Here is a 14872-nt window from a genome sequence, read left to right on the forward strand (position 1 = left end):
TGTTGATAGTAATGCCCAGCGATTTGACAGAGTTGGACAGTGTGAGTGGGCAGTTGAGTGCATTAAGGTCTGAGATCCACGATTGAATGGGGAGACGGTTCTTTTTAGGGGCAAAGTGGATGATTTCGGTTTTATTTGGGTTTAGTTTGAGATGATTTGACTGGAACCAGGATTGAATCTTGTGAAGGGAGTTGTTAAGGTGTAGGATGTCAGCGTGAGTTTTAATCTTGCAATAGATTTGGGTGTCATCAGCGTATAGGTGGCAGTTGATGCCTGCTTGTTTCAGAATGAGAGTGACAGGTTCCATAAAGAGGTTAAAGAGGGGAGAGGATAGAACCTTGGGGGACCCCAAGAGAGACGGGAGAGGGGTTAGAGAGACAATTTTGAATTTTTATTTGCTGAGTGCGGTTTTGAAGGTATGAGGTGAACCATTTGAGGGCAGTGTCGTTAAGACCGAAACGGGTCATAAGAACATTGAGTAGGGCTGAGTGGTTGACTGTATCGAAAGCTGCGGAGAGATCCAGGAGGATAAGAAGGGAGGACTCTCTATTATCAATCATTTGATGGATGTCATCAATGACATTGAGCATTGCCGTTTCGGTGCTGCAGCCTCTCCTGAAACCAGACTGAAGGGGGTTGAGTAGGTTAAAGTTTTCGATGTGTTTGTCAAGTTGTAGTAGGACACATTTTTCAAGGACCTTTGAGAGAAGGGGGAGGTTGGTGATAGGGCGGAGATTGTTAAGGTCATTTGGGTCAGCGTTTGGATTTTTAATTATGGGCGAGATTTGACCCAGTTGAAGGGAGGTGGGGACACAGCCAGTGGAGAGGGAGGTGTTGATCATTTTTGTCCAGAATGGGGCGATGATATGTTTTAGGAAGGGGACAATTTTGGAGGGTACAGGGTCTTTTGTGTGGGAGGACGGCTTTATATTGCCAATTATTTTAAGGACTTCTAGCTCTGTGACAGGGAGGAAGTTGAGCAAGGATGCATTGTTCTTTAGTTGTGAGTCAGTGGAGTTGGTAGCTGGAGCAGTGGTAGGAGGGAGGTCAGTGGAGTGATTGGGGGGGTGCAGAGAAGAGGGAGGGTGAGAGGGGTCGTAAGGGAGTGGGTTGGAGGATGGTTTTGTGGGTGAGAAGGATTGATCAATTTCGGCATTTTTTCCGAGAAGAAATGGGCAGTTTCGTCGCATCTGGCCGAGAAGGCTGTCATATTAGGAGGAGCTGGGGAAGTTTGATTACGTATTATATTGAAGAGTTCCCTGGGTCTGTTTTTGGCACGATCTAGTTGAGAGCGGAAGACGGATGCCTTTTGCTTGAAGATGTGTTTTTTGTATGTGTACCTAGTACGTCTAAGTTGAGCCAACCACGCCCTCGCCGCCGTCCCCCGCATCCGAAGAACGACTACAGGAGGAAGGTCCTTCTCCTACCTGGCCGCCAAGACCTGGAACTCCCTCCCGACCGACCTGCGCCTGACCCAAGACCACCTCTCCTTCAGGAAGAAGCTGAAGACCTGGCTGTTCGAGCAGTAGCGGCACCCCCCCCCCCCCCAGCGCCTTGAGACCCTACGGGTATGTAGCGCGCTTTATAAGTGTCACTGATTGATTGATTGATTGATTGATTGGTGTCTCCAGGTTCTTTCAGCTAGTCTGAGTGCCCGTCTTTCATTATTTAACTTAGTATTAAACCATGAGTTAGAGGGGATGTTTCTTTGGGTTTTGACTTTAGGGGGGCCAGTTCGTCAAGAATACCAGTGACAGTATTATTGAAGAGTTCAGTGAGCTCATTGGCATTTTGTGAGTCGGGAATGAGGAGTTGTGCTTGGAGTTTAGATTGGAGATCGTCTGGGGGGATACCTTTTAGGTTCCTAGTTAATTTCTTAGGTCTGTTAACTTTAGAGGCGGGGAGGCTTGCCGAGGTATCTATGGTGAACAGTATAAGGTGGTGGTCAGACCAGTCAATGGGGATGATACTGGTCACGGATGTCAGATCGTCATTGGACAGAATGACATAGAGTATGGAAACTTTGGAGTGTGTTGGGGATAAGCAAAGTTGTTTGAGTTCGCGGATCTCAAGGAGAGTAGAGAGGAGGGAGATATTGGGGTCATTGGTGTCGTTCCAATGGAGGTTAAAAACCCCAAGAAACATATTTTTTGATTTGGTTAAAGCAGATTTCGTCAGGAGCTCAGATAGGTCCTCAATAAAGGGCTGTGGTGCACCCGGGGGGGGCGATAGAAGCTGTGTAGGCGAATTGGGAGGGAGTTTAGGGTTGATAGTTCCGCTTCTAGGTATTCGCAAGAGGAGTAGCCTGGGTTAGAAACAAGGGATAACTGGAAAACATTTTTGAAGATAATGGCGAGACCACCCCCCACTCTGATTGGTCTGTCTTTTCTAAGAATCGAGTAACCAGGAGGGGAGAGTCGGTCGAGTGTGCTCGCTGAGTGGTCGTTTAGCCAGGTTTCTGTGAGGAATACGATATCAATGGATTCACTCAGGATTGTAGCCGAGATTTCCGTGGTGTGTAAGACAGCGGATCGGCAGTTGACGAGCATGCACTTCAGAGGTGTATGGTTGCATAGGGGGGAGGGCATGCGGGGATCAACGTGAGTTGGGGTGGTAGTCTGGGGGAAGAGGGGGAGGAAGGGGTTCGATTAGTACCTATAATAACCGGGATGTGGGCGTGGGAGAGTGGGTGGTTTGTGGTTGGTTTGTGGTTGGTACATTAGGAAGGTAGGAGTTGTACAGGTCGGCAATGTCAGACGGGGAGAGATGGCTAGAGGTGCGGCGAGGTCTGTGTGCATCGCAGCGGAGAGGGATAGATCTCCAAATGTTGTGTGTGGTGTGAGGGATTTTTGAGGGAGGGTGGGAGGGGGTTTTATGGTGGTGGAGGGTTTTGGCGCGAAGGATGATGAAATCTTTCCTGAGTCGGGTCAGTTCAGTAGTTACTTTAACAAGGTCACGTTCAATGTTTTGTAGGCTTTGGGCAATTAAGGAGAGGTGAGATGTCGAGGATGCGCAGTCAGAGTTATTTGCGGAGGGAAGAATTGTGTGCGAGGGGGGAGATAGGGTAGTAGACGTGGGGTGGAAGGCGATGTGGCTGGGAGTTTTGAGGGGTTCGGTGGTTAAGTAAGATCGGTCAGGTTTGGAGTAGTGTGGGTTCTGAGGCATGTGTTTCTGGGGGGGATAAAAGGGGCGTAGGAGAAAAGAGGAATATGGCCTGGGGAAAGGGGGTGGTCTTGCATATTTGTAGACGGTAGCATGTTGAGTGGGTGGAGAGATTGGGTGGTAGGTGAGGAGCGAGGGGTGACGGAGTTCTTAAGTGTTGTTTGGGGGCAAAGAGTTACTGGAGACACGGGTGATTGAGGGGAGAGGGCGGTGGCGTACGTGAGTGTTTGGGCCAGGGGGAGGGCGTTTGGCGAGACGAAGGGAGGTGGGGTCGTGGGAGGGGAGTGGTGACTGGGTGTTTAGAAATGGGTAGGTGAGAAGTGAGGGGTGATGTAGCTGTTAAGTGTCAGTGGAGGGGTTAGGTTGTTTGGAGGGAATAGAGTTTTCGGTGGAGTAGGTGAGTGAGGGGAAGGTGTGGAGGAGTACGCGAGTGGTTAGGCCAGGGGGAGGTCGTTTGGTGGGTCGAGAGGAAGTGGGGTTGTGGGAGCGGAGAGGTAGGTGGGTGATTGGGAGAGGGGGCTATCATTTCTCAAGGAGGAGTTCGAAGAGAGGGAGTTCATGGGGGAATGGAGAGAGAGGGAGATAAGAGGGGGATGTGAGGTAAGTGATTGAGGATGGGGGATGTCATTTTCAGTAGAGAGGTCCCAGGAGGGAGATAGTGAGGTCCCTTGTTAGGTGGCGGTGTTAATTGGGTGGTTAAGAGTGGAGGTGGAGCAGGAGGGGAGGAGGGAGGCGTTAGGGGTGCTATTCGTCTGGGGAGGAGGAGTGTTAGGTGCCGAGTGCTCGAGGGGGAGGGACATAGTGCAGAAGTGGAGTTCGAAGATGGCAAGATGGGATGGCTTGTATGAGGATGTTACCTGTTTTGTAGATGGCGATATTAACATTACCATGAAAGGCTAGGGAGAGAGTGGTGGATAGTTGGGATCCGTGTGGAATTTTGGTTATTTTAGAGATTGGGAGGTGTTGAAGGAAGATGCTCTTCCATTTGGAGGGGCGTTTGGAGTAAAAAATGTAGTTGGTGATAATGGGGGAGGAGAGGCTGATGTAGTTTGTCGACAATGAGTGTTTCTGGGTTACGGATAAGGAGTTTATGTTTGAAGTTTTTTCTAGCATGTTTGGAGAGACTGGAGGGGTAGAGAATGATCCAGGAGCTAGGGCCAGAGTAGGGTCCGGGGGTTGAAGGACGGTGGAGTGAGGAGGCATGTTGGGGGGGACTCGGGAGGAGAACACAGAAGTTAAGGAGACGAGGGTAGACGGGGGAGGGGGTATTGGAAATCCAAAAGTGTGGGGGGGGGGTCGATGGGAGAGCAAATGTAGAGCAGGATCAGGAAACAGGGTAAGCAAGCGAGGAATTAGAAACAACTGGGGGGAAGGAGGGTGCTAAGAGAGAGGAGTTAAAGAAATCAGGCGTCAATTCGAGAGTTAAAAACTGGTAACATCGCTAAAAAGGAGCCAATAACATAGTTCAGATATCACAATAAATATGCTGATAATAATAGTGGCGAAATATAGGGTGGTGGAATTAAGAAATAGTCATAGCAGGATAACATCGGTGGTAAAATAAATAGGTAACATAAACATGAATAAAAACATAAACCACAATATATAAGATGATTAAAAATAGTGGCTGGGATAAACAAAGGGGAAATAAAAGTCAGGGAGCAGGTTAGATAATAGCGGGGGAGAGATAGCTCAGTATAGGTGCACAAAATAAATAGAGGGTGTAAAGTTGTCAGCCAGATCAATTAGGCGTTTTTAAAGCATCCCTGAAACAGATAGGGATCAAGTGTGACACACCGGGCACACATACAATGAAGTGGGAGGCAGACCCCTTTCCAAGATGGCTGCCAACAATGACACCCAAGTAAGAGGGCCTTCGTGGCAGTCTTAGTCCTATTTTTGTGTCCAGTAAAATCCCATCATAATAGGTCCTATGTTGATGTCAGAAGCCCCCAAGATGCTATACTAAACCATTCCTAGAGAAGTTCAGGGAACGTGTGGAATGCAGATGGCCCCATAAAATGGAGGCTAACATGGCCAGTTGCGGGACCCCTGATAATTAACCTCATATAACCCAAAAGAACCCGGACTGACCAGAGACGGCGTGGATCCGTGCATAAGGACGTCTCGAGTGAATCTGAGGCGTTCTCAAACATAGCAGACAAAGTCTCAAACAGAGCAGGTTGAGCTGGGGAGGTCGAGGTATCTAGCAATCAATTACGGGGCAATCACGTAGAAGAGGGCCCACCCGGAGCACCGATGGACGTTCTTAGAAGCAGCACACAAACCTCGTAATTCACTCTCCCTCAGCCAGCCCCAATACAAAGGCGAAGCGAATGGCAACCTCTCCCGCTTCACCTCTGTTGTCCAAATACCCAGTGTGCTTGCAGGAAACTCCAAACAGCACATCGACATGGGCTTCCCAGTATATGAGGGGCAGCCAGCTGCAGTGCGCTGCTAGATCCGAGGCTTGAAACACAACATTTTTTTGCCTCCACCACCCTTACTTATAACTGATCTTACTTATAAAAGTCAAACGACAATTTCTTTGATTTGACCTGGTATTGTTAATTATACCATTCTTTTTTGTATCTTCTTTTGGAAACTTTTTTCGTTTAATTATGCAGAAAAATGGAACTACTGTACATGCATCTATTTACACTAATATACAATACAATTCAAAATTTGCAAACATACGTGACAAGAATTTTCAATTCTATTAAGGACAAGGAGGCAAGGATTATGATTTTTCTCATTTCTTTAATGAAATGCTCAGCAGCCAATATAAAAAACAAAAACTACATTTCCCATGAACACTAGGAATAACCATAGAGTCTGTAGTATAAAAGGTCATAACACTAGTCCTTCCTCCTCTTTCTTTGGTGAGGAATCAGTTCAAGTTCAAAAGGCAATCCAACGTAGAACAAAAGGAACAAGGCCAAGAACGCCGCCGAAATCCCAAGGAACTGGACGCAGGCAGTAGAAGAACATAGAGATGGATAAGACCGGCAAACTATACTTCTGGTCGGAACCTGAAAAGAGACAGAGAGCCGTAACACCCAACAGAGCAAATAAGAATGCAAACCAGGGGGGGGTAACACAAGAGAAGAGAGAATTGTGCAACAGCAGCAATACAAAATATAGCAAATAACAATGCAATACAATAACAACGGGTGGGATAATCCTCGCCTCCTTGTCCTTAATAGAATTGAAAATTCTTGTCACGTATGTTTGCAAATTTTGAATTCTATGTCAGGACAGGAGGCTCCGATTATGCTTGTTCAAAGCTGGTTCACCACCACAGAAGCAATATGATCAATCGGTTTATAGTAAAAAGTTTTGAAAACTGAATCAGAAGACCAATCTGCTGCCTTCATAATGTCAAAAAGAGTGACACCTAAGGAGAAGGCCTTAGAAGCCATCGCCCCGCGAGCAGAATGTGCACCAAACACAGACACATCAATGCCGGCTTCTGACATGAGCCATCGTACCCAGCGTGCTAAAGTAGCTGGGGTCACAGGGCGAAATGGTTTCTGCAAAGCAATCAACAATTGACCCTGCACATCTGAACGTAAGGAAGCAGTACTTACCTCATAATCCTTGAGACACTGCACAACACAAAGATTGGGATGAGCGGGAAAAGAGGGATACGAAATCACCTCAGTATTAGATTTGGTACGTCTGGAAAGACGAAACGTAACACCTTCTGGTGTAAAACAACGACCCGCAAGATCCAGCGCACGAACATCCGACACACTTTTACAAGAGACAAGACACAACAACATGGCCAACTTTGCAGACAACTGCTTGCGGGACAACAGCGGATTCGAAGGCCATGCTTCCAAGAACCGCAAAACGATAGAAACATCCCATAAAGAGACATACTTAGGAGTCGGAGGCTTCGAGAGACGAATACCTTTAAGCAATTTGGAAATGAGAGGGTGTTCACCTGCAGGCTTTCCATCAATCTGAAGATGGCCAGCCGAGATAGCGGAACGAAAATTGTTAACAGTCCTATAGGCTAGACCTGAAGAAGCCAGGGACGCCAGAAAGTTAATAATCAAAGAGACATCTGCCGAAACAGGATCAACTTCCCGTTGAACACACCAATCACACCAGCGTTTCCAAGCACCCTTGTATCGCTTGTGAGTATTGGGAGACCAGGCCTCACTAATGAACTTGGAAGCGTCGCTAGAAATGCCCGGGATCGTCCAGCGATCCCCGAGATCCGCCACGCCAGCAACTGAAGGGATCCGGACAGAATCAGGGGATGCGGACCTTCGAGAGGATCCAGCAAGAGATTCCACTTCTGGGGAAGAAGGAGGGGAATCTCGCAACACATTTCCAGGAGAACCGGGAACCACGCTTGAGCCCTCCAGAGCGGAGTAATCAGAATCAGATCCGCTTGAAACCGTGTGGTGTAAGCTAGAACCCTGGGGATCATCAGGAATGGGGGAAACGCATAGCACAGAGTCGAGGGCCAAGTCTGGAGAAAGGCATCCGTGGCTAGGGCCAGCGGATCCGGTCTCCAACTGTAAAACAGCGGGAGCTGTGTGTTGAGGCGAGAAGCAAACAGGTCTATCTGACACTGGCCCCAACGCCGAAGGAGAGCTCAGAACACACGAGGGTGAAGCCTCCAGTCGCTGAAATCCTGAAGGTACCTCGAATGCCAATCCGCAATTTGATTGTGGCGACCCGGAAGATATTCTGCAATAACAGTGATCTTCCGTTGCAGGCAAGAATGCCAAAAGTCCTTGGCGATCTCCGCAAGCACTCTGGACCGAGTCCCGCCTAGCTTGTTGACATACCGGACTGCGGACACGTTGTCCATCCGGAGAAGAATGCAGCAGCTGGACTGATGGGGAGTGAAGCATTTGATCGCAAATGAACCCGCCAGGAGTTCCAGACAGTTTATGTGGAGAGTCAACTCCTGAGGAGACCAATGACCCCCCGTCGAGACTGGGCCGCAGCGGGCTCCCCAACCCCAGCGACTGGCATCGGACTCGATCACTAGTTCCGGAGATGCACCGAAGAGAGCTCGACCATTCCAGGCTTCCATGTGGTCCAGCCACCATTGCATCTCCCACCTCACCTCCTCCGACAGAGGAATCTGATCCGAGTACCTGAGGCCTTTGCGGAGATGCTGGATTTTGAGACGCTGCATCGCTCGGTAATGCAGCGGTCCCGGGAAGATCGCCTGAATGGACGACGCCAACAGACCCACTACACGCGCCAACGATCTCAATGACACAGTCCGTCTGGAAATAACAGACGTCAATTCCCTCTTGATGTAACGAATTTTCTGAGCGGGTAAAAGAAGTTGACAGGCAACTGAATCGATCTTGAAACCCAGAAAATCAATCGATTGCGTTGGAATTAAAACCGATTTTGGAACGTTGATCAGAAAACCGAGAGATTGCAAAAGAGCGATGGACCACTCCAGATGAGACAGGAGCCTGAGTGGGCAATCTGCCATCAGGAGAATATCGTCCAAGTAAATAATCAGACGTATACCCCGAGAACGGAGATGTTCCACAACCGGCCGCAGAAGTTTCGTGAAGCACCACGGTGCTGACGAAAGGCCGAACGGGAGAACCTGATACTCGTACCAATTCCCCTGCCATTGAAATTGGAGAAATCGACGATGAGGCTTGAAAATCGGGATCGACAGATACGCGTCTTTGAGGTCCAGACGGACCATCCAGTCTCCTTCGCGAAGGAGATCCCGCAAGAGATGGATGCCCTCCATCTTGAAGTGTCTGTACACAACCCCGCCGTTGAAGTCTTTCAGGTTGAGAACCAGGCGAGATCCGCCTCCTTTCTTCTCGACCAGAAAGACTGAGCTGGCAAATCCGTTCGGATGACGAGCGGTTTAAAGAACCGCTCCTTTCTGTAACAGATCGCTGATTTCCTCCGAAAGACAAGTCTGATCTTGAAGGGAAAAACTTAAAGGAAGGGGAGGACGGGATTGATGCATGGGGTGATAGAACTCTATCTTGAACTCTTGGACGGTTTCTAGCACCCATGCATCGTTGGAGATCATGCGCCAGTTGTCGAGAAAAAACTGCACCCTGCCCCCCAACATCACATCGCAAGCATGAATCAGGCTCACCTGCAGAGTTGGAGTCCTGGTAATGACTTTGCTGTCCTCCTGAATGGCCTTTCCCATATTGTCCTTTTCCCTTACGTGAGGGATAGAAATTCGCTCTGGTGGAGTATCCGGAGTCGTGTCCTCCACCGCGCTGAGAGGTATTACCTCGCTGGGACTGTTGGTGCGATCCTCGGCCGAACAAGCATCCACGCTTTCGTCCGGCCTTGGCAAAAACCGGACGCATTGCCCGTCGCAAAGAAGTCTGTGCCTTGTCGATGCCACTGAAGGTGGAGACAAATCTGGTAAGCTCCTTCAAGAAAGGCTGTCCAAACAACAGGCCTTGCGCTTCTGGACCTGCCTCAGAGGACGATAGCTCCGCAAGTTTGGGGTCCAATTTTAACAAGATGGAGCGGCGCCGCTCGGAGGAAACTGCGCAATTGGTGTTACCCAATTGACAGATCGCCCTCTGTGCCCACTCTATGAGCTCATCAGGGTCAACAAGAGCCGAGGCTTCCTTTGCCTGAAAACCAAGATCTAGAATCTTGGTCAGAGGACCAAGCATGTCAAGAAGTTTATCTTGACAAGACCTCCAGGACCGGTCAAGGCCCTTCTTGGGGTCCTTAGCATACTTTTTTAAGTAAGTGACCATCATGGGATCAACTTCTGGCGTATCTGCCAGGTGATCCGCAAGATCAGGTCTCGGGCATTCAGAACAGAGCCTGGCCCGAACTGAAGCATCAAAAGGCTGACGAATGTGTGCCTGGATGTAAGCCGCAACCGCTGGAGAGGGCAACCAAGAGGACGAATTGGGGTGGACAATTTCAGCGGGTTCAAAGTTCAACAGGGATGGACGCTCAGGAGCGTCAACAAAATGTTCCTTGCGGAGACGCTTCTTGGGCGGGGGTGAATCCTGTCCAGAAGAAGTATGAGTATCATCTGAGACGTCAGTGTCCTGAGGTGCAGAAGACTTGGAAGGCGCAGTCGCCAGAGTTTTAGCCAATTTTTGGAAATCAGATTTATGGGGATTGACAGGAGACTTGGAGGATTTTTGAGATGCAGGCAACCAACCCTGTTGCTGCGCATATTGATTTAAATGACGCTTCAGTGGATTTATGGCACAGACAAGCGCCTTATTAACAGACTGTTGGACACCCCTATCCAGCTCCTCCACCAAGTTATGCTCAAGAGAATCGTCATCCTCATCCCCATAGTAATAGTCATCGTCTGCGTCATAATATTCCGCCATTGCACAAGTGCAACAATTCAAAGCCCACAAGATGACTCACACAAAATCTGGAGTATCAAAGATACAATTCAGGCGGAGTGCGAACCCCACAGCTGGCTTTCTAAACAGAGCAGGCACAAACCTGACTCTGAAAAACAGTTAAAATGTGGAGGGAGATAAGCCTACCGACCAAACAGCACTCTAGGCAGAGCCTATGCAAATATATAACAACCGAAGCACTTTCCTGAGCTCCGGCGTCAAACGGGGTCGAAAGTGCACAGGCTGTGGGCGTGGGCGCTCAAGGAACGTCCCTTCACTCAACCGGCTGTGAGGAGAAACAACGAAGCCGGAAATTGAGCAGTGCGAATGCGCGACACCGCCGCCCGTGCAACAATGGCTCGAGAGCGCCCGCGCTCTCCTCGCGAGCCGGCAACCCCTTCTCCCGCTCCACAAAAGCAACCGGGCACCAGCGGCCAGGCTCAGGGAGGCGAACACACGCTCCCAAAGGGACACGCCGCCAAACAGACGAAACACCAAATACGGCAACCACAGAAAGCGGAGCCGGAGCGCTCTAAGAATGCGCAAGCAGCGCGCACAGGAAGCGCTAAGCAGTTCAAAACAAGGCAAGTGAAATTTAACAATCACGATGCATAGATACAGTAAAGAACATGGTAAGAAAGATAAAGTGACTTAACTGGCTGCGGAGCAGCAAAGAAAGAGGAGGAAGGACTAGTGTTATGACCTTTTATACTACAGACTCTATGGTTATTCCTAGTGTTCATGGGAAATGTAGTTTTTGTTTTTTATATTGGCTGCTGAGCATTTCATTAAAGAAATGAGAAAAAGCATAATCGGAGCCTCCTGTCCTGACATGGAATTTAGAAACATGAATACACCTTTCATATATACACTAAATAAAGAAAATATACATCATACATCACAGAAAACCTTTACACAAGACAAAACAATATAATTGTGTATGTTTTCTATTCCAAAAAAAGAAAGACAAAGTCAAAAAGCAAGGAGTACAATCATTAAATGAAAGCGATTGCTAGTTTGCATTATGGATGACAAAATTTGACTCCTTCAAATTCGCCGACGCGTTTCGAATCCAGGAAACCAGTTCCCGGAGTCTCATCAGGGCTTTGTCATTTATCTATGTAGGATGTAAAGAAAACAATACCGTTTTATTTACCAACTTGAAGAATCTTCTCTATTTAAGTTACATTATTGAAGCTAAAAAATTTAGTTGTACCTATATGAGTCTATTTAAATCAACCTACCAGGTTTTTAGAAAAAATAGAGGCTTTGGATGACGCTTTTCTTAATTCAACAAGCCGTGGTTCATGGTATCAATGGAAGATATGAAATCACTCCATGTCAGGGATTGTGCTTTTCCCAAATCGTAGTCGCCAATTCCAATTTTGATCACACAACAAAATCTATCGGGGGAAATTGAGAGCTGTTACTAATTTCAATCCCCCAATGAACGAGTTTAGCGTTTTTTATTGGGCCGCGTATGTCACATACCTTATAGATTAATAAGAGAAGTGGATGCAAGTCGTATTCGTTATTCGACAGTTATACACTGTAACCGGCCTCACCCGTCACCAAACTGTCGGAAAAAAGCAAGCGGGTAAACATTTAAACCCTCGTGTTCATACGCGCTTGCTACCTTGTTTCAACGTTCTCATACAAACACGCTGACGCTCGTGTACCTGTTTCCTGTTTCTAAACCGCCTCGTTGTGTTCAGGATCAAAGGGTCCCTGTTGACACAACAACGAATATTCAGATTGTGTTTACTCAAGCGATTTGAATCGCTAAGACGAACTCAACATCAAGCAGAGTAAATACAATGAATTTACCTTTCGTTCGGACACCCCCCCAGTCTGTTTCTCTATCGGCTACAGGCAGCGGCCATATTGGTGCTTTCCCAATTTGTTTTGTTGTAGTGCAAAAAAAGGGGATTATGGGACAAGTAGTTTTTAAGGTATTTAAAGCGAAACCTCATTGAACATTTCAAATAATGGATTGTGTACCTGGTGTGAAACCGCTCCAGGAGCTTATTGCCTTATGTGGACACCATTACTTTTAAAAAACATTTCTAATGGCAATTATAAGCGGCCAAAATGACATGATGAAAAATAGTGGGGCACGTAATATTAAAATGAGCGGGGAAACATTGCATGTGGCATTTTTCACTTGTCTAACAATGCCAAGGGAAACTGGTAGTCTTTCAGTTTGTACCAGCGGCCAATTTACTATGATGGAAATTATAAGGCACACAATTCTGATTTCACTGGGGGTATTTTCACAACCATGGTTTATCATACGTGCATTGTGTAAACTCGAAGCCAAGACACCTCATGAAAGAACAGAAGTTTTTAAACACCATTATATTTAGTGTTTACTGTTTAATGGTGGTATGTCCAACGAGCACAAAGTAACACTTGGTGCCTAGACACCGCGTCATTATATTCTACAGGCAATTCCTCTCTAGGCTACCTTGTCAACACATTGTTGTGATTTACAGTCTTGCTAACTCTGACAGGCTATTAAGTCCTGTATGGGTGCTATTAAATTTCAAAATTAAATACGCTTCCTTCTGCAACAACACTCTATCCACATCAGGAGGGCGATTTGTTTGATTCATTGCAAACAAAATTGACCATTTAAAATCATTCTCATCATGTTCTTCATTGACAAAGTGTTCGACCATAGATGCTGTCATTACTTTCTTTTTTATGCACGATCTGTGTTGGCTGATTCTCAGATTAACTTGTTGGTTAGTCTTGCCAATGTTGACCTTCATACATGGGCACAGTATCACGTAAACCACGTTTTTAGTCTTGCAATTTGAGAACTCAAGATGTTTCCATTTGATGCCTGAATGGCAAAATTCCTTCCCTTCGATGGTATTCGGACAAGCCACACAATTCCCACATTTGTGGTGGCCCTCAACAGGTTTCAAATTCCATTGTGACAGCAAGTCACTTTTCACTTTTGGTAATGCAACATCTGCCCTGACAATCTGTTGGCCTATGCTTTGGTTCTTTTTATAGGCAAAAATAGGTAGTGGAAAAGAACATTCCAGGCCCTCGAGGTGCCAATTATTGAGTACCGCCTGCCTCATTTTGTGTGTGTCAGGTCCATAAGTCGTTACACACACTAATCTGTCTAATTCTGGTTTCTTTTTAACTTGGAGGAGGCATTCACGAGGTGTAAACCGTGCTCTTTTAAATGAATGTTTTAAAAGATTTTTAGGGTACCCTCTCTGTTTCATTTCCCCACAGAAGCTATGAGCATGTTCTTCGTAGTCTCTCAATTCTGTACAATTCCTCCTTATACGTAGTAGTTGCCCATAAGGAAGATTTGCTTTTAGATTCCTAGGATGGGCGCTCCTATGATGCAAGATGGTGTTTTTGTCAGTTGCTTTTTTATACAGCGATGTTTTTAATTGCCCATGGACGCATGTGAGTTCTACTTCCAAGAAAGTCATTCTAGTTTTGTTGTCTTCAATGTCAATAGTGTAACTTAAATAGAGAAGATTCTTCAAATTGGTAAATAAAACTTTATTGTTTTCTTTACATCCTACATAGATAAATGACAAAGCCCTGATGAGACTCCGGGAACTGGTTTCCTGGATTCGAAACGCGTCGGCGAATTTGAAGGAGTCAAATTTTGTCATCCATAATGCAAACTAGCAATCGCTTTCATTTAATGATTGTACTCCTTGCTTTTTGACTTTGTCTTTAATTTTTTGGAATAGAAAACACACACAATGATATTGTTTTGTCTTGTGTAAAGGTTCTCTGTGATGTATGATGTATATTTTCTTTATTTAGTGTATATATGAAAGGTGTATTCATGTTTGTAAATTGTATTGTATATTAGTGTAAATAGATGCATGTACAGTAGTTCCATTTTTCTGCATAATTGAACAAAAAAAGTTTCCAAAATAAGATACAAAAAAGAATGGTATAAATAAAAATACCAGGTCAAATCAAAGAAATTGTCGTTTGACTTTTATAAGTAAGATCAGTTATAAGTAAGGGTGGTGGAGGCAATTTTTTTTGTGTTTCACGTTATATTAAGGTCCAGCCTACCCCATGCCCCAAATGGGCCTAACTCTTTAGTTTCATAAAGGTTAGATCCGAAGCAGCGCCACCTGACCAGTTCTGGGAATCCCGATCTGTTGTCAGCCCTCGGGGCATTGAACCGTCTCAGACCGCAACCAACTGCAGCTTCACGATGGTGGACGGGCACGGCGACGTATTCAGGGCTTTTCCCTCAGCTCACGACCCGAAGATACGAGGGCAGTCAGATGTTCAGAAAGGTCATCAAGTAATGGAGGCCGGGGTCCAAGTAGAGGGGGTCGGTCTGTTGTCCGTGG

The sequence above is a fragment of the Lissotriton helveticus genome, chromosome 2_2 (genome assembly GCF_964261635.1).
Source record: "Lissotriton helveticus chromosome 2_2, aLisHel1.1, whole genome shotgun sequence".
NCBI lineage: Eukaryota > Metazoa > Chordata > Amphibia > Caudata > Salamandridae > Lissotriton > Lissotriton helveticus.